Source organism: Pinus tabuliformis, chromosome 5_1, assembly GCF_031772625.1.
Source record: "Pinus tabuliformis cultivar Carrire ecotype Pingquan chromosome 5_1, CPIR1, whole genome shotgun sequence".
Lineage (NCBI taxonomy): Eukaryota > Viridiplantae > Streptophyta > Pinopsida > Pinales > Pinaceae > Pinus > Pinus tabuliformis.
The window spans coordinates 641,687,021-641,708,721 of NC_142305.1; positions in this window are offsets into that span (position 1 = coordinate 641,687,021).

A 21,701-nucleotide genomic window follows, 5' to 3' on the forward strand; every position below is an offset into this window, starting at 1 on the left:
GAAGCATCATGAACAACAGTTGAAGGCATCATATCGAACACAATGAATGTAGCAAATGAAATGAAAGCAACAAATGCAACAAACATAGCGAATGCAGTGAACGCAATGAATGCAGCGAACACATTGAATGCAATGAATGCAAGAGGAAGGTTGTTGACAACATAGATGCATAACAAAGCTGCAAGATCAAGCAGATCCACTGACGATGAAAGAGACTTTGGAGACTTAGGCTATGAGGAGATGACACAACATGAAGATAACGTGAAGACAAAGAATAGAATAAAGAAGGAGTTGCATGTGCTGAATCAACAACTCAAGGAAGAACATGAAGCTCCACAGACAGATGAATGAGTTACAATAGGAACAGGAACAACAGTGGGCGCAACATGCACTCACGGATGAAACTGCACCTATACAAGTTAAAGATTCATCCCAGCAGCTGGCACGAAGTAGAAATGGCGAGCAGTGTTGTTGATCGCATGCAAGGGATTCAACAACATGCATGTCATTGTGCACACACATGCGATCCAACCCATTCAGCACACTCACCAAGGTGAAGACAAGAAGAAATTCCAAATGGGGCTGAACATGTACTTCGGCAAGTTGATGCACATGACCACTAGCACACACTTGAAGATTAGAATAGACACTATGCATCAGTGTGTTGTCGGTTTAGCCACACCCAAGAATACCATGCGCATGTTAGTAGACGAGTTGGATGAAGGAGCCAAACCAATGCACCGGTTGCAATAGAGGCAAGAGTTCGCTTCAGCAAGATGTCACCATGGGGTGCATGCAAACCATCACGAATGACTAAGCTTGGCATCAACTCATCACCTTCACCATCACAAGCATGTCAAAGAGTTGGTCTCACCACAATGGACTGAGTGTTAATGATGTCTTGCATGGCTTGCTCAAGCCATTCATCTCACATGAGTACATGTTCATTTTAATGTAACATCATGTCAAGTGTAAGTCAAGTGTCAATAATTGGATGTAACAGTCATAGAGTAAATGAAGAGTCATGAGGGTAGTTGAACTGTCACAAAGAGGAATGTCAAGTCTTACCCATCCTTCTCTATAAATAGTCCCTCATAACTCATTGTAGAGGTTTTGGTCAGCCAAGCTTCCCATAAGACTATCTTGGCAAGAGCTTGGATAGTATTGTAATGCGCCTTGGCTTCTCCATTGCACGAAGCTAGTTCATCTCTTTGGAGGATCAAGCAGATGTGCTGTAATGTTCCACTGTTGAGGCTAGGAGGTTTACATGGATGTATTGTATGATTGGAGCTTACACTTCTTTATATAATAAGAACCAACACGTTTTCATGCATATGTTGTTATTGTAGTTGGACTGTTTTGGTTGCTGTAGCAATGCATGTTGTTTAACTTACGTAGTTGTGTATGAACACTTTCGTATGACATTATATGAATCTTGTTGCAGATGTGTTGTTAGTTTAATCATCACTTTGGATCACCGAACTGACCTCCTTTCCATCTTGTGATGCATCTTTGCTCGTGTGTTCACTTCCTAGCTGAGTACACTTATAGGTTGCCAAGGGGCACACTCATCTCAAACCACCTATGTTAGGAACCTCTCATGCAGCTTCCTTGATTCATTGCAGTAGTCACACCCTTGCTACTGGCAGAGTTATCTTACTTGCCTCTGTGTGACATCACGGTCAAGGAATTTCTTTACGACCCACTGCTGGGACTCCTACACCAAACGGTTTGAGGTCTAATTGGGACTTCTTACCAAGGAGATCCCCTTACATGTTGGCAGGTCTAGCACTATCAACATTGTGGTGCTAGAAGGAGGGCTAGATGACAAGCTGAGTCCTCACATCTATTTTGAATCTCTACACATCTATCATGACTCACTACTAAGCTGCTCTTCCGAAATGTATGTCTTATGGAAACAATTTCATCTTCCCGAAAAAGATCTCGGATAACATGTCCCATAAAAAATTTGATGGTGGAGGCTACATAGCCTTGGTAAGGCACATGGTCAGTGTTGTAGTTTCATGCGAAATACATGGATTCTTTGAAGAATACACGAGTTGTGCGTTGTTCATCTACATGCTTCGAGGGCACCCAATGCACTGGTGTGCCATGTTTCCCGAAAAATATATTCATTCTCTTGCTCATCTGGTCGGAGAGATAGACCGTGCTTTCAGTCACTTTAACTATAAAGCACTCAACAAAGAAATTTTGGAATTACGAAAAACACCCAATGAATCCATTGAACACTTTCACATAGACTTTTGTAATCTTGCATACAAATTCCTGGAAGATGATATTGATTGGGAATTTCTTGATGGAAGATTTGAGTTTCTTCTTCATGTATCTAAACCTCTCTCAGCACACTTCGGTGATAGAGCTACACAATCACAGGCAGGCACAGTTGCTGTCACAAGGGACTGTCCGCCTTCACCTCATCAAATAGCTCCACCACCACGGAGTGATGTGGGAGATCATGCACAAACCTCGGTTGAACTGTCAAACTCTCCCACCCCACCTACTTTTGAGATTTGCGCATATTTGGCTTGCAAGCCTATTAGTTTTCACGTGGACTCTTTCCCTCGACCTCCATCCTTGCATTTTTTTATCCTCCAGATTGTACTATTTTGTTTTCTTCCATTCCAGACTCCTCACTTGTTGTAAATGAGGATCAAGTTGTCGATGGAGTTGGTGTTATGCAACCAACCTATGCCATCATTCATGATGAGTGTGTGTAGGAATCTAAAGAAGAACTCGTGGTGAAGGATGACTCCCTTCCAGCCACACCTCATCTACTTCATCCTGACATCCCTTATGATTCTGCCAGTACTGATTTCCCCTATGAAAACCCATTTTCGGATGTTTCTACTTTTGATCATTCACAGGACACGTCAGATGCCAGTCTGTCATTACAATGCAGAGAGGACACAGCTTCCTCAAAAAATCCGTCCAATCCATCATCTATCTTTCCTGAAAACATAGAGGGTGAACATATTTTCTTCCCATCTACCCCTCTGCCTAATTCATCAAATCATGAGGATGCTGACAAACATCTCAAATTTTCTGATCTTGGTTGTCGTGATCTATTCGCTTCCTCATCCGATCACGATGTTGATTCAAGCATTGTTATATATCCAAGACACTGGTCCACGATGATCTATCTGTCAATGAGGTCAAAACCCCCTAGACTATTGAGGAACTTCAGCCCAAGCTGATGGTTATGTCAGGCCCTCGTTGTCCTGAGGTTGGTTTCACTTCTGGTAAGGAAGTTGTTGAAACACTCAAGGCTCCTCATCACTCTCTACTTTGCATAGAATATCAACTGAACACCCAGATTTCACTTCCTCCACTCGAGCTACATGATCCCATCACTCATGCATTGGAGGAATATTATACAACAAGCACACATGCATAACACAAGTGGTCTACCTTTCTCACGTTTTCTTGCATGACACAGTCAAGAGAATGCATACACTCAACATCTACACGTAGTGTAGCAAAACACCATTTCAACTCCACAGAATGCATGTCATGCGCTCTCCCTCATCTTTGTTCCGTGGTTGCTTATAAGCTCAGAGTGTGTTTGTCTTCACCATTACGTATTTCTTGTTTACTAGTTTGCACAGTTGTCTTGTTCACGAATCATGCATTCACCAACATGGGTCAAAATGCACTGATGGCTGCATTAGAAGTATCACTTCACATGAGATGACCCATGCACTATTAGCTTAGGAGTACGAGTAGTGTTTGATTTTTGAGTTGTTTGCTTTCATGATTGTTTGCTCACTTGCTTTGCTTGTTTGTTTATCTGTTGGCTTGTTTTCTTACTTGCTTTTCTTTCATTTTTTCTTTTGCTCTTACTTTGCTTTGTTTTTTGTTAGTTCGCTTGTTTCTTTTCATAGGATAGTTTCACATGAAACAATGTATGACTCTTGAAACAAGTTGGGCAAAGTGCAAGGGGGCTTGTGCAACTATCACTACTTGGTTATCTGTCATCTTGCCTCTGTATGAAGAACTTGTTACTTTTATTCCATGATACATCGAAGGAAAATACGTACTGTTCGAAGTGAACCTTGGTGAAAACACAACACTTGTGTGCTAACTAGTATCACCTAGTCTAGTCGGTTGTTTTTGGGTTAATCCTTGTCAGCTCAGTCAAGTAGAGTAAGGTGAGAGGGAAAACCTTAACAAGCACGTCAGAGGTATAATAAACTACTTCTCTGCGGGAACAACCTATATTATTCTCAATAAGTCGGGATCCCTCTTCTACCTCTGAAATAAATAAGTGTTAGGCACAGTTACAAAAATAAAAAAAAGTGAATTTTTTTTGAAAAAATGAAAAATCAATAAAGAGAAAGAAGAGAAAGGCTTCCTGCGTAGAGAGGTGACGCAAGTAACTTTGCCGAGGTACTGACCAGGCTCGCTGGCAGCAGAGCCATGCTTGTTTTCCTATGTGAATCCATCGGGGTACTGACCAGGCTCGATGGCAGCGGAGCCATGCTTATGTTCCTATGTGACTCCGTCAGGGTACTGTCCAAGCTTGCTGGAAGCAGAACAACACTAGAGATGAAACTAAGACTCTAAAGACTATACTACTTGTGCACTAATATACCCCTCAACCCCAATTGAAACAAATTTTCTTCCTTGGCTTGGAATGTGTGTCAATCGACCAAGAGCTTGGCAGATACTACATCTTACAATCAACATAGTTTGGAAGCCAAGAGGAGTTGAGAACTGCACAATACTTCTGGAGATGTCAAACTCGCTTTTCACGAACAAGGTCCATTCAGAGAGCTGTATTTCTACCAGTGTGTTGCCAAGCATTGTAGTGGCTACAATTACCCTCCAAAATTTTTCCTTAGCTTCATTTTGGAGCCTCCCAACCAAATTTTCACAACAGCTTGTCTTGCTTCATCAAGTTCACAAGCTTCAGTGTTTTTCTTGCATAAAGGAAGCATGTCGATCATAGCTCGATGCATTCCCCTCACAGGCTAATCACCCGGAATTGGTCTAGCTGCAGGCTGAGTAGCTCCCCCAATAAATTGCGCAATTCTGGAGGGCAACTAGCCTTCCCTCCTTAAATTGCATAATCCTGACTAGCAGCCTACTCGACTCCATAATTGCACAATTCTGGCAGTCAACACTCAGAGTGAAAATTGCACAATTTTCCCCAGCAAGGCTGCTTAGCCTAGAATTTGCATAAATATGGGCAGGAGTTAGTTGATCTGCCCAAAAATTGTGCAAATCTCTTGGGCAGTCAGCCCAACTCCCAGCTAGAAATGTGCATTTTCTCCCAATAGTCGAGCAGTCTCTTGCATGTGCCACTGAGTTGACCGATTCGCTCTAGGACCGAGAAAAACTGACATGCATGCACAGGCTGCTTCTCCCAAGGCAGCATGTAAAGGTATCCCTTGTTTCAAGGATCTATGTTTAGCAGTTGGAGGTTACATGCAAGGATCAGTTCAGGAACCTCCCACCAAGTGTCGCTTTCCCTAGATCTATGGCATGCGCATCATAACCTTGATTTTATCAAAACTCATCAACTGAACACTGCAGAGCTCATTCCTTACACCAACCTCACAGCTCTAACATCCCACATCACATCTAGGAGCAGTCGACACATTCAACTCAGTTGTTTTGGGGTAAGCCCACGTTCCATGCCTCATGTTGCATTTCTGTCACTTTTTGTGTTTTCGCTTGTGTGAGTATTGTTTGCTTGATTTCTTTGAAGGTTTGCTATCGTTTACATGTATACTAGCTTTTCCTAGCATTGTTTCAGTTTTCATTGCTATCTCACTATTGTCTCATGCATGAAACTATTTTTCATGAATGGTCGCTGATTCGGCAACTCTCCTCACCCACATGCATGTTGTTCCATTTTCTGAATATGTCATTCACTGTTTGCATGCATGATCATTCACTTATGCTTACACTCAGTATCACCATGCATTCTCATTCTCATTTGCGTTCAGTTGCTTGTCGACGAGTCTGGCCAACCTTGGCCTAGACTCTGCCTCACCTGACAGCATTGTGCAATCCTGAGAGGGAAGGCTTTGCCTTCCTCTCCATAAATGTGCATTTCTGCCCAGCAGTTGTTCCCCAGGCCTGCTTTGCACAATCCTGAGGGACAGTGATTGTTGGCCAAGAAATTGCGCAATGCAGTCACTGAGTCTGCAACCATTGCCAGCTGAGATCGCGCATTGCACAATTCCAGTAGTCAGCAGGCATACTGGACTACGCATTGCATAATTCCAGCAGTTAGTCAGTTTCCCAGCATCCCAGACTGTGCCCTGTGCAGTCTTGTCAGTCAGTCTCTTGACCTCCCGGTCGAAATTTCACAACCTTCATGATCAGTCACACAGGTACGTTGCAAGTCAGTTCTCAATTTCAGTTTGGTTTTTGACTGATATATTTCTTGCCATGAGTGTTGCCATGACTCCAGGTATTGCAGGAATTCATCTGCCTCTCAGCATCATAGGTACAATGGTTTCCAAGAGGGTAGATTTGAAGACACCATTCAGAGCACACCTGGAGATGCAATTGATCAAATGTCTATGAGTTTGCCTACTCACGATGATATCAAGTTGTTCGTAGACAATAACATCAAGATATCATAGTGAGCAGCATCATGAACAACAACTAAAGGCAACATATTGAACACAATGAATGAAGTGAACATAGTGAATGCAGTGAATGCAATGAATGCAGTGAACGCAATGAATGCAGCGAACGCAATGAATGCAGCGAACGCAATGAAAGCAGCGAATGCAACGAACACAACGAATGTAGCAAACACAACAAATGCAATGAACACATCGAATGCAATGAATGCAAGAGGAAGATTGTTGACAACACAGAGGCATAACAAAGCTGCAAGATCAAGTAGATTCATTGAAGATGGCAACAACTTTGGAAATTTAGGTTATGAGAAGACGGCGTGACATGAGATCGCACAAAGACAAAGAATGGAACAAAGAATGAGTTGCATGTGCTAAGCAGCAACTCAAGGAAGAACATGAAGCTACAGAGACAGACAAATGATTTGCAGTAGGAACAGGAACAACAGTGGGCACAACATGCACTCACAGATGAAACTGCACTCGTACAAGTTAAATATTCATCCCAGAAGCTGGCACGAAGTAGACATGGTGAGTAGTGTTGTCGATCATATGCAAGGGATTCAGCGATATGCATGTCATTGTGTGCACACATGCGATCCAACCCATTCAGCACACTCACCAAGGCGAAGACAAGAAGCAAGTACAACTGGGGCTGAACATGTACTTCGGCAAGTTGATGCACATGACCACTAGCACACACTTGAAGATCAACATGGACACTATGTATCAGTGTGTTTTCGGTTCAGCCACACCCAAGAATACCATGCGCATGTTAGCAGATGAGTTGGATGAAGGAGCCGAACCAATGCACCGGTTACAATAGCGGCAAGATTTTGCTTCAGCAAGATGTCACCATGGGGTGCATGCACACCATCATGAATGACCGAGCTTGGCATCAACTCACCACCTTCACCATCACAAGCGTGTTAAAGAGTTGGTCTCACCACAACGGACCGAGTGTCAATGATGTCTTGCATGGATTTCTCAAGCCATTCGTCTCACGTGAGTACATGTGCATTGTAATGTAACATCATGTCAAGTGTAAGTCAAGTGTCAATAGTTGGATGTAACAGTCATAGAGTAGATGAAGAGTCACGAGGGTAGTTGAACTATCACAAAGGGGAATGTCAAGGGTTACCCACCCTTTGCTATAAATAGTCCCTCATAACTCATTGTAGAGGCTTTTGGTCATCCAAGCTTCCAATAAGATTATCTTGGAGAGAGCTTGGAAAGTATTGTAACGCGCCTTGGCTTCTCCACTGCACGAAGCTAGTTCATCTCTTTGGAGGAGCAGGTGATGTGGTTGTAACGTTCCACTCTTGGGGCTAGCAGGTTTACACGGATGTATTGTATGATTAGAACTTACACTTCTTTATATAATAAAGGCCAACACGTTTTCATGCATATGTTGTTATTGTATTTGGACTGTTCTGGTTGCTGTAGAAATGTATGTTGTTTAACTTATGTAGTTGTGTATGAACACTTTTGTATGAAATTATATGAATCTTGTTGTAGATGTGTTGTTGGTTTAATCATCACTTTGGATCGTCAGAATGACCTGCTTTCCATCTTGTGATGCATCTTCACTTGTGTGTTCTCTTCCCAGCTGTGTACACTTACAGGTTGCCATGGGGCGCGCTCATCTCAAACCACCTGTGTTAGGAACCTCTCGTGCACCTTCCTTGACTCACTGCAACAGTCACACCCTTGCTACTGACAGAGTTATCTTACTTGCCTCTATGCGACATCGCGGTCAAGGCATTTCTTTACGACCCACTGCTGGGGCTCCTACACCAAACGGTTTGAGTTCCAATTGGGACTTCTTATTGGTGAGATCCCCTTACATGTTGGCGGGTCCAGCACTGTCAATACCTCATCTTGCTCAAAATTGGCTAGAATTTCAGTTTCGGCATCATAATGGACAGGCAACTGAAAGTGGTTGAGAAACATTGTAGCCAACTCACCAAATGTAGAAAACGACCAACCCTTTATTCAACATACCATACCACCACATTTCTAGTTATGGTGTGTTGAAAGAGACTCAATGTAATTGAATCATTAATCAAGGAGTTTGATGAGCATCATAAGTGGGAAGTGGTTACATGGTAATAAAAATCCTCATCAAACTTCACTTCAAATTTTGGTATATGAGAAAAAATTTTGGTATGGAACGAAGGAAAAGTCGGGTTGTAATGGATTAGATCATTAGTAAATTTTGAATGATCTAGAAAATTAAGAGTTTCCAGGAATGGTAAGCACGGAGAGACTACAGAATTCCAAGCTCCAAGATTGGAATACCCAACATTTTAAAAAGAGTATGTTGGATGTTGGGAGGCACCAAGCTGCCAAGGATTACTCGTAGAATCAAATGAACTATAAGGAAAACCTTTTAGTCTAGGGGTATATGGATATATCCACCCCCTACTGCATCATTATTAGTCATAGGAAAGTTGCCTCCCGTCAGAACATTATATGAAGGGGAGAGCCCTTGGTAAGGGTTCCTGGCACTAGCGAAAGGAGGAAAACCATGTTAAGTAGTAGTAGTAGGGAAGGGCATACTCCCTTGCTGAAAAAATAAATGAGAGATATTCCCAGACCCAAAACCACTAATAGAAGTATATACCAATCCCCGGATCCCTTGAAAATGATTAATGTATTGAGCGTATCTAGAGAAAGGCATTAATCCTACATTCAATGATGGATTGGAAGGGGGAACATGTCCACTTCTAAATGAAAAACCTTGTAAAGATGAAGAACCACTAACCATCAAAGTCATAGATAGAAAAGCAACAAACGGTAAGGTTGAGGAGACTGAGGGAATCCCACTAGATGGAATTCCAAAAGGATAAGCACCAGTGAAAGGAGCAGAAGTTTGGGTGCCCCCACTCGAACCCAAGATGGAAGTAGAGCCAATAGGTAACTTGCTGGGTGTAATAGTAGAGATAGAAATAGTACCTCCCCCTATATCTGAAGAAGGAGTACGTACACTAGCTATATTGACAACCATACTTATGCCACTAACATTGGCCATTAAGAAGAAATAAGGAGAGTGAACAGTGCTAGCCAACCTATGAGTAAGAAAAATGAGAAGGAAGAGGTTTCATAGGAGTCGTAGGAGACTCTAAAATGTCTTCAATTTCTACTTTATCTTCTGATTGGAAGAGTACTCTAGCGAGAACCAGAGCATTTCTGCCTGCATTATGGACTAGACTAGGTTCTCCTTGTGAACTAAGAGCTCTTGCTAAAGGATTTGTCTTCATTGCATTAGCTTGACTGGTTCAAAAGAACCAACAAAATTACTCCAACTTAAAAAAAAATGACTAAATGATGTTTAAAATGCATCTAACCTAATGCACACTAGCATGTAACTACAAGATTCAAAGAAAGACTTAAAGGAAAACAAATTTGATCATAAAGGTAAAGGTTAAGTCAACAAGCAAAGAGAACAAATCCAAAAATAAAAAGCACTCCTCAAAGAAAAAAGACTTTAAAATTTATATCTAAAGTTCACACACTTGCTAAAGACTCAAAAGACTACAAAACCAAAAAAAAACAAAAGAAACAACAAAGAAAATGTTTTTCTTTTTCTTTTAATATTTAAAGAACTTAAAAGTTTAGAAAGGGAAGGTGATCAAAGATCTTAAGACTTAAGGTATTAAAAAACTCAAATACACCTAGTCACATATGATTACAAAGATTAAAAGACTAGTACAAATTAGAGACTTAATGCTTCAAGAATTTGGCGAGAAAGATGTAAAAGAATCTAAAAAATCAGAAAGACTCCACAGAACTGAAATCTCTCACTCATCCAAGATTTAGAAGACCCTTTCAAAAACAATAAATAGAAATCAAAATAGCCAACTTATAGGTCATAAGAGAAGAAAATCAAAGACCAGGTTATTAACAAGTTTAAAAGAAACACGATTTGTTCCAGAGCCACATAATAGCCAATTACCTCACAAAGAAGATCTGGAACCCAATTCCAAACACAAAAAGCTTTAAAAACTGCATATCCTAGGTTGACATAAGAATTCTCCAACAAGATGAAAGACACCAACAACAATAGTTATCGAGGTAATTCCAGACTTAATAAATATCAAGAAAGCATAAAAAAACTTGGTCAAGGCCCCAACAAAAGCTAGAAATGCGAGATTTTCATTTTTTAGATATGTACGTGACTGTTTAAATATAGTTCCGTGTATATACGTGACAGTATGTGAATACACACTTGTATATGGAGGTTTCTTTGGAAGAAACTACCTATGTACGCAACTGTCTATAACAAAAAATACATATAAATAGAAAATTGAGGAAAAGATAAAAAGAAAGCCTAGATATGAAAGATCAGGTTGAATGACCAAATAACTTAAGACTCAAGAAGGCTGGAAAATACCAAGAAACAAAAAACTAAACCCAGATCAAAGAAAAACAACCCTTCTAGGAAATACTTAATGGTATTCCCTAGCAAAGTCACCAATTCTATTGGCGGGAAAATTTCCCTAAGGCAAGGGTTGAAAGCCTCAACATAGTAGGATAAAATAATCAACAAAGAACACTCAATTAAACATGCCAAACATTTGAATTATCAAATTTGGATTCAGAGACATACCTAAGGGTCCTATGTTTGAAGAAAATCCCCTAGGGTCCATGCTTCCTTCAAGATGTGCAGATATGAAAATAAATCACAGAAGCATATACATAATAGATAATTCAGTGTGCATACCTATAATATGTTAGATCATCATATATCAACTTTCAAACTATCATTCATAAGATGAAAACATATATCAAGAACAAGACATGAGATTCTTTATTGATTAACAACAGTAAGTGGAGGATATATACAAACTTATCCATGTCAAAGGAACCGACGAAACCTTCCTCCAAAACCATCCAGCCGAAGCCACAAAGAGAACATCTCTAATAGTTGCAAGAAGATGCTAAATAAGGATGTTGAGCATCTCAGTGCAAAGGAAACCAGAATTTCTTAGAGATTGGGAGTGTAGGAGGCACGAGAAAAGTAGACTTAATCTGGGGGAAATCTAGTATAATGTCGATATCTCTTTTCTCATGTTAATTAGGCATAACCAAGGGGTGTATATATACCACCTCAAATTGGTTATTTCAACTAGGCCACAAGTTCCTATAGGTGGGATCTCAGTAAAACCCGTAAATCCCACCCGAAAAATAGCATTTTATTTTATTTTTTCATATTTAAAAATGTATACACGGGTATAGTGTTATGGGACCCATGTATGTATGCATTCTTGTATGGGCAAAGACACGTGTTGATTTTGAAGTAATTTTTTTAATATAAAGCCAAGTTTGCATGGGAAAAGGGACTGACTAGGGCCATAAAAGAGCATTAGGTCTACAAGAGTGTAGAATGACGTTATAACATGAAGCTGGATAAGTTATCCCATGTTGGAAAGGTGACATATTCAGTTGGGTGACCCTAGGAGTAACATTGGAATAGAGCCATGGTAACCAATTTTTCCTGATATTCTCTATATTTGTTTAAATAGTGCTAAAATAAAAAAATGTTATTGAATCAAACAAATGAATAATGATCGTGTATTTGTAATAAAAACTTTTATTTTTGTTATGTATAAATATGCAATTAGACAGAGTTAAATCTTTTTTTACAAGCTAGAGGCCCTGAGATAGGGTCTCACATAAAGCCCAACATAAGAGGGGCCCTCAGCTTGTACTCCAACAACATGCATTGTTTGTAGATGCTTGTGGGTTTCTCTTGACTTGTATTACCACTATGATTCCTATCATTTTCTTTCCCAAATACCTCACTGAAGCAACACATTTTGACAATAGGAGGACAATTTAGTAGATCTCTTCTGAACAGTTGAAAATCGATAAGCCCACATGTACAACCTTTTCTCTATGCACCCAATCACCAATATACATAGGTAGACATTTTGATGGTGAAATATGACAGTATGGATAAAATCAAAAAAATTGTCAGAAGTTAAATGTATCTTTTGGTTTTTCTTTTTTTATTTCCTGATAGTTTTCAGATATCTGATGTAATTTCCTTTAATATCTGACATTAGTTTGACAATGTTGAATATCCGATGAATTTCAGACTATTGTTGAATAATAACGAATTTCGTAATTACTGATTTTTTTCCATTGGACGATGTCTAATATCAAACCACTTTATGTCGGAAATCCGATGAAAAATAAAAATAAAACTTATATATATATATATATATATATATATATATATATATATATATATAGAGAGAGAGAGAGAGAGAGAGAGAGAGAGAGAGAGAAATAAAAATAAAACTTATATTTATATATATATATATATATATAGAGAGAGAGAGAGAGAGAGAGAGAGAGAGAGAGAGAGATGTAATTTCCTTTAATATCTAACATTAGTTTGACAATGTTGAATATCCGATGAATTTCAGACTATTGTTGAATAATAACGAATTTCGTAATTACTGATTTTTTTCCATTGGACGATGTCTAATATCAGACCACTTTATGTCGGAAATCCGATGAAAAATAAAAATAAAAATTATATCTATATATATATATATATATATATATATATATATATATATATATAGAGAGAGAGAGAGAGAGAGAGAGAGAGAGAGAGAGAGAGGCCCAAATATCATATAACTTCAAAATCATCACCGAAAGTTTGGTGAGGAAACATTTCACATAACATTCCTCAAGGAGGCCAAGGAGATGTGGAATCGACATCAGGGGATTGGAAGGATCTAAAATGTTATTTCCCTTTTAAAAAATGCAAGGGATTGAATATAAGGAGACTTCTAATAACAACAACTAAAAGGCGTTGTAGAGACTCTGAAGGTAGGCATGAATATCACCCATTAGTAAGTTGTTCATTATATGATTTGTATTGTAGATTTCTTTTGTAAATGTTTATATGTATATTATATTTTAGATTGTATGTCTTTGTACTGTAAATTGTATTGTCTTTGTATTCTAAATGTTTATATTTTTTTGAGAGATATTTGACCTATGTTTTCATCTTGATGTGGAGAAATATTATTTGATTATTATGGTTAGGGTTGATTAAGGGGTTAGGTCGACTTAGGGTTTAACTAGTTTATGGGCTTAGGGATAAGGACTTATTGTTTAATGGTTTAGGGGTTAGGGGTTAAGGGCTTAGGCGTTTAGGGTTTAAGGGCTTAGGGGAATGAGGTTAAGGTGTATGGGGATTAATGTATGTTTAGGGGGTTAATTAGGACCTAGATGATTTAGAGGTTAATGGGTTTTTAGGGAGCATTATTAATAAGTTTTAAAAGTATATTATGCACATAAATGATGGACATAATGAATATAAATTTATAGGAAAGAAGAAAATAATTATATAATATATGGTACTAAAACTTTATAAGCCAAAATATAAATATCATTAAAAAATTAATTAAATAAAAATTTGATTAAAAATAAAATTAGTATAAAGAAACATAATTGGATGAAGATAAAAGAATACCATTTTATTTAGGTAAGATGATAATTAATAAAAACCCATTTTTTATGAAAAAGATTATGTAAAAAAATAGAATACTTTATTTATGAAAAAGTTTAGATTTATAAATATTTTTATTATATAAAATAATATGTTTTCTGTAAATTATTTTCTTGTTATAAAATTACATTTTTTATTAAAATTTTTAACTTAGAAATATTTTGTTACATATGAAACTATAATATGCCCCTAAAATTAAAGAGGAGTAATGTGTGATAATTAAAAGCATTGTTTATTTTGACTATTTCTTGTAGGAAAGTAGATTCACATTGATATCCACGGTTAATTAATATATTGAACGTGAATGGAATCTATAAAATATTTGGAAAACAAATGTATTGAAAGTAGATAATGATTAAAATTCCTTTACCATTTTTTATGAGGTTGTTTGAATTTGCCTTAAAATAAGATAGTTTCAATATTTGGAAAATAATTAATATTATAATTTTTGAGTTTTATTATAATTATTTAATTAATTTTAGTTATAATGTATGGTTTGTTTATAATTCAATGGGTTATCTTTAATATTGTTTAAGTGTTATGAATTGTAAGTAAGAGATTTATGATTTAAGTCTTTAGGGTGTTTACTTAATGTTTGACATTATATACCTAGCTAAATGTTTAAATAAAATAGAGTTAATAGCATATTGATTTTTTGACCAATATGAAAAAGGGAGAAAACGAGAAGATGTAATGGCTATTATACTCCTAGAAGATGGTTAAGATTTTTTTTCAAAAGTTAACCAGGGTTAAAAATAACTAGCCAAATAAAAAATTTAGGCAATGCTATAAACAAAAGATTCAAAAGTTCTAATTGAATCTACAATATATTAATTTTCTATAGTTGATTGATGTGGAAAAAAATAAAAAAAAGTGTAAATAAGAAGTAGTTATCACCTAGTTCAACCTAGGAAATGCTCAATCATAACCTAGAAAGCAATTTGGGAAAACTATAAATGATTTGGGTAAAGCATGTAAGATTTCCAACTAAAATTTGAGTACAAAAAGGATGTTACAACCAACATAAAATGAATTTCCTATATTAAAATTACCCCAAAAATTTAAATTTACATTTCACTTTGATTTTATTCAATTTAGTGATAATTTATGGCAGAGGATACAAATTTATGTGTGGTGCTTTTTTTTAATGCAATGACTATGGATTTTATATTTTATAAAATGTTGAAGGACCTAGTCAGCTCTAGTTACATCATCCAAAAAATTTCGAAAATAACAGTCTGAAAGTCTAGAAAGAAAGCTTTAATAGTTTCCCATAGTTTATAATTCCACAAGAGAACCAAATTTAGTACCCTAAAACTGTAAATTCTTCAAAAAACTCCTAGAATCATCATAGTCTTAATCATCATAATCCTCCTTTCCCTTTACGATAACATTGTCAAATTTGTTGGATAACTATGAGTGAGTCACCAACAATTGTTACCTTTTGCACCTTTTCTTATGCTAGTAATCTAAGTCCATGCCATAGAGCCTAGAACTTGACTTGGTTATTACTGGATTCCCTTAGACCCCTAGAAAATTTTAACTTTTTTTGTTCATTGGGGTAGTGGATAACCCCTACCACTCCTACCACCCTAAATTCCCTCCCACTCCTACCACCCTAAATTTATGAGTGATGTTATGTTCCTAACCACAATGTATTTTACTCATAAACGAGACTCTCTCATTTTTTAAGGAAAAAGGAATGCGACACAAGCCTTGCACTTGGTGTTTCAAAATATTTTAGGTGACAATGAAAATTTTAAGCCCAAATGATATAGAGTGAATAATTCTCTATATAAAGTCTCGTTTTGTGCTAAGAAAAGGATCTCATTTGTTGTGAGTTGTGAGAAAACTTGAAGTAATACCAAAGCTATAATAGTTATAAGAAAATGGTAGATTAATGAAATGTTTGATAAATCATTAATGGTTAATTTTTATAAATTTATGTTACTTATTATCACTCATGCAAGGTAGAATGTTCCATTTTGAATGTCCTTTTAAGTAGGTGAAATGTTTTTATTCTATAACACTCACTTACCACTAAGTACAAAGGAGTGAGTTTTTGGCATTTTGGTCAAATCAACCAAGTAGTCAAAAGGAAAGAATGTCCCATTTTGTGTAGAAGGAGAGATTGACCATGTGCCTTAGTAAGTTTCCTATGAAAAATGTCATTAGTGGGTTCCCTACCACCCACCTAAAGAGAAAAGAGCATCCTATCTAATTTTATTACATCAGTTATTGATTTAAAAGTTTATAAGTAAAAGAATATAATGAAAATTAAAAATAAAGTGCAACTAATTAGTTAGATCAAGAAACACATTGTTGCCTTGATTTTGATAAGCTAACCTAGAAAATATGAGACCTGCCTATTTAGGAGAAATGATGAAAAAAGAAGAAGGCATAAATGGGTATAGAAAGAATAATTAGGGACAAATACAAGACCAAACAATAAAGAATAAGAAATACTTATCTTCCTCTTGTACATTCCTAGACCCATCCGACCACCAACTAATTTTAGTAGTAACTTTTATGTTGAGAATACCTTTAATATAATATTAAAAGTCGACATAATTTTTAGAAATATTTTTTAAATGAGAAAAGATATTATAAGATCTACCCTCCACTTGTCATAATCAAATATTTGAGAGGAGTTGGGGATAAAATAAATTTTGTGTCCTTTCCCCTCTCATTCTCTTGTCTTTTAGAAGCCATTATGAACACTATTGTAGTATTTACCTTGAGGTTTTCCTTCTCTTAATTGGTATTTCTTGGATTCATTGGTATTATTGTTTGAGTCTTCTACTTTGAGTAAGTTTGTAAATGTGATGGAATGAAAAGGGTCTGATGATTGTTAGGTGATTGTTCCTAAATTGTTTCAACACAATCTCAAACTTCTTGCTAAATTGCACAAGCTTCATGATCACACTGATTTGTTTTATTGGTTTCTTGCTCTCACCCAAGCTCATGGTTGCTTGATATCGAATACCAACTCTTATGTACACCTGACCCTTGGATGGCCAATAACCTATTAACCCCTAAGGTCTTAGCCCTTGAGCCCTTATAAATACTAAACCATTAAGTACCCCTATCCTTGACCCCTAATTACCCTATCTCAAACCCTAACTCCTAATGCTCAAACCAATGACACGTTATCCCCTAATCCCTCAATTCTCAACCGCTTGTAAATTAAATCATGGTTCCCAAGTTGGGCTAGGGAAAGTTTCCATCATTTTAAAAATTATGGTCTCCAAGTGAAATCAAGAAAGAACATGACATTATAACATTATAATGATGAATACAAAATAAGATAAATATGTTTTTTATTATGGTTACAACTATATATCTCAGAAAGTATGTCTCTTCCTACATGTAAAAAAAAGAGTAACATCTTTCCTATATTTTTGCAACATATTCTTAGATATCTTGACAAATTGCACAAGCATCATCATTGATTTGTTGTCTTTATTTCTTTTTCTTACCTAAGTTGTATTTGTCTTTGTATTTATTGTATTTTTCTTCCTATATTATATTTGTAAATGTTTGTATTATTTAAATATTTACTATATATACTAATATTACTTTATTGATTGTAATTGTATAGTATGGGACCCCTAAGGTATTTCTCGACGAGGAAGAGGTGGTTGTAGTACAAGCCCATGTTCAAGAACATGGAGAGAATATTGAGGATAAAGATAATGATCCTATGGAAGAAGATAATGATGTTGATAACACAGTTGAAGAAGATGGGACAAATAGATTGATCCAAGTGACATTTAATAATGTTGGAATGGATGATGATGGCAACCAATATGATGGTGCTTATGATATACATGTACTTGATAGGGAAAGTTAACCTATTTATGAAGGCTCATAAACATCATTTCTCTATGTTATATTGTTGATGATCAACTTAAAGGTGGTGAATGGTTTGTCCAAAATGTGTGACAAAACTCCTAATGTATGTAATATATTTTGTGACATTTAGTACAACATGATAAAGAAATTATTTTTTCCTTTGTTTTTAATATTAGTACATTGATCATAATTAAATTTGTAACATTTGGGTGCAATATGTACGATTTATATTGTTTAAATTAACCAGTACTACTGATTTTTTATGTTTTATATTGTTAGGTGAATTTTTGTTACCACAATCAAATGTTTTACCTCATACATACTGATATTTACATGCCATTATGAAAGAGATTGGAATGGAATATTAAGCTATTCATGCATGTCCTAATGATGATATTCTCTATTATAAAGAACATGCGTCGAAATACAAATGCCCAAAATATGATGAGAGTAGATATCATACCGATAAAGTAACAAAAAAGGTGCCTCGCAAGGTTCTTCGTTAGATTCCCATAATGCCACGTCTGCGACAATTGTTCAGGTGCAAAAGAATAACACAATTTATGGATTACCATGCAACAAAAATAAGTGGAGATGGAGTTATTTGAATGCTTGCAGATGGATATGCATTTAGGAATATAGAGGAAAGTTGGCCAAAGTTTAATGAAGAACCTCACAATCTTAGGCTTTCATTAGCAGTTGATAGTGTCAATCCATTTGGAGGGCTTAGATCTACTTACTCGGTGTTGCTCATTTTTGTTATCAACAATAACATTCCTTCGTGGATATCATAAACAGGGAGCACATAATGTCGATAAACTATAATGATTCTTCCAGGTCTTAATTTGTTTAGAATAATATTTTTAACACAATAACATCTCATTTCTCTTGTTTGTTTCATAATTATGACTCATGCTTTTTTCTTACTCACATATGTTCAATTATGTCTTATAATTATATCTTATATTTTTTTTTATTTACTCATATATGTAGTAATTATATTTTTTATGTTCAATCAATTAGGTAAGCGCCAGGTCAAATATATGAATGTATATATCAATCCTCTTATCAATGAGTTACTGGACTTATGGAACAATGTCAATATTTATGATATCTCTATACCAGTAGATGAACAAAGGGAATTTTAATTCCATGCAATGCTTGTATGGACAATTCACGATGTCCCAGCGCTAACACATTTTTGTGGTATTTTATAATGTTACCATTCACTTTAATAGTGTTTAATTTTATGAATTTCATTTCATATATGTTTTTTAAATAGTCCCTTCATTGTACATATTTAAAATAATTGATATAAAAAATATTCCATCTCTTGTAGGTCTTCAAACAAAGGGTACTTTTTCTTTTCTAGTTTTTGGTCCTAAGATGAAATATTGTCGTTCAAGAAGCTTTGAACGAAGGTGTTCGATGAGTATAGGCACTTCCTTTCTAAGAACCATAGGTACCGAAGTACCAAAAAACATATTTGCAATGGGAAAGATGAGATTGGATTATGATCACAGAGAATGAGACCTCATGCATTGAAGTTGCAATATAATAGAATCTCTCAAGGTATGGATTTAATCATTTATGTATCAATATACATGATATGTTTGGATTATTTTATATTTTTATTGCATTTTCTTCACTGTACTAATTGACAGGTATTGTTGTTATAATATATTTAACTATGATTCAACTTGTAGGTCATCAAGGCATTAATAACAAGGCACTTCCATGAGGAATGAAAAGTTATCCTGAGCAATTCAATAGACTCCCCTACTATGAGAACCTAGAAATTTTTCATTTGTTTGATACAATGAAAATCAAGAATAAACTAACATAGATTCTGGTGAATCTTAGATGGAAGGAAAGGTAGGGAAAAAAATTTCAATATTAATAATGACATTCAGGAGGCCAAACATGCAATGCAAAGTGTGATTCATTCAAATAGAAATTGAGACGACCAAAATATAAGTGCCCTTCCATGGTTATTGATAGAGAAACAAAGTAAGGATGTTAAAGAGGTTATCGAAAAAATGAAATTTCCAATGGGATTTTCTTCAATCATAAAGAATATCCTAACAAAGAAAGGTGAATTAGGCGGGTAAAAACTCATGATTGGCATACGTTTATTAAGATAATTATTTTGGTGTATATATTTGTACATTGGTGAAACATCTTTTTAATGTTTTTTTCTACTAATTTGGGAATAAATAATGATCAATCATAATTTTTGTTAGAATATGTTCTACCTTTATCTCTCCCATACAACTTTGACAACAATGTCAAACAATCTATATATGATATTGACAAATACTTGAGGTAAGTGGACATTTATGTGCAAAGTGTAATTTGTTTAATAAATTGTTGTACAACTTATAATTGACTGCATGTGTTTTACTTGTCATGTACTATATACTTTTTTGTTGAAATCTATGATTTGATTGCTTCATTTGCAGATGGTTGTCATCTAAAGAAATTGATAAAGTAGATTTAAAGTATTGAAGGAAACAAATTCCTCGTCTAATGTGTGAAATGAAAAAGTATCTACCTCTAACATTTTTCAATGCAAAAGAACGCTACATCATACACCAACTCGAGGAGATCGAAAATGGTGGACCTATACACACAACATCAATTTGGATGGTTGAGAGGCACTTGAAATCACTGAAGGATTTGGTCAAAAAAATATCATGTCCTAAGGGTTCTATGGTAGAGGGATATATGGTATATCAAACCATGGTTTATATTAATCAATATAGTCCGAAATAGGACAATGTATTATTGTATTGGATCACATTTTGGAGGTAAACCCCATGAACAAATTTGAATGGGAGCACCTATTGGGGAAAGGTAGAATGAGGAAAGTGAGACGTAAGTAGTTAATGGAAATTTATAGTAAATTTGACTTATTTGTTTTATGTATATAATTTACTTATTTGATTTTTAGTCTTCCTGCATAATCTATTATTATGAAGGTATAACATGGTAACTAATTATATATATATATATATATATATATATATATATATATGTGTGTGTGTGTGTGTGTGAATTATTTTATTTTAATATAGCCAGTTGAGAGTTGGATGAAATACATTTATACATTGCAAACAATCTTGATTGGATGAAGGTATGGATTGAATGATGCAAACAAGCTAATAATGGTATGCTATCATGGTGTGGTGTGTCTATACTGGTTAAAGACACTAAAAGTAGTGGAGATGCCAATATTACATAAAGGGAAATTGATTTAGCATATGATTTAAAATATTATTAGGCAAGCATATTCACCCATACTACCTAGTCTTTTTTACAATTATATTGATGCATATGGTGTGTTTTTTTCTTAATTTGCAAAATTTCCAAGTACAAATATTTTTATCAATTGACAATGCATTTTTATGTGTTTGGCATATTGCAGTTGAAACACCACAAGAAAATGTGGTGCAATTGATTTGGAGATAAAAAAAATAGGCTCAAAAAATGAAATTTCATGGAATCTCTCGAAACTGGCATCAAGTCGTAGTGTTCGCCATCATGATTACAATGACGCTTCAATCGCCTCAATCTGATGTCATATGAAGAAGCTATGGCATTAAGAATATTTTGACCAATAGCTAAAAAGTCAACAATAGGGTTGACTAGGCTACTGATTGGGCAGTTTGTACAACTGACGTCATCAGCTGATT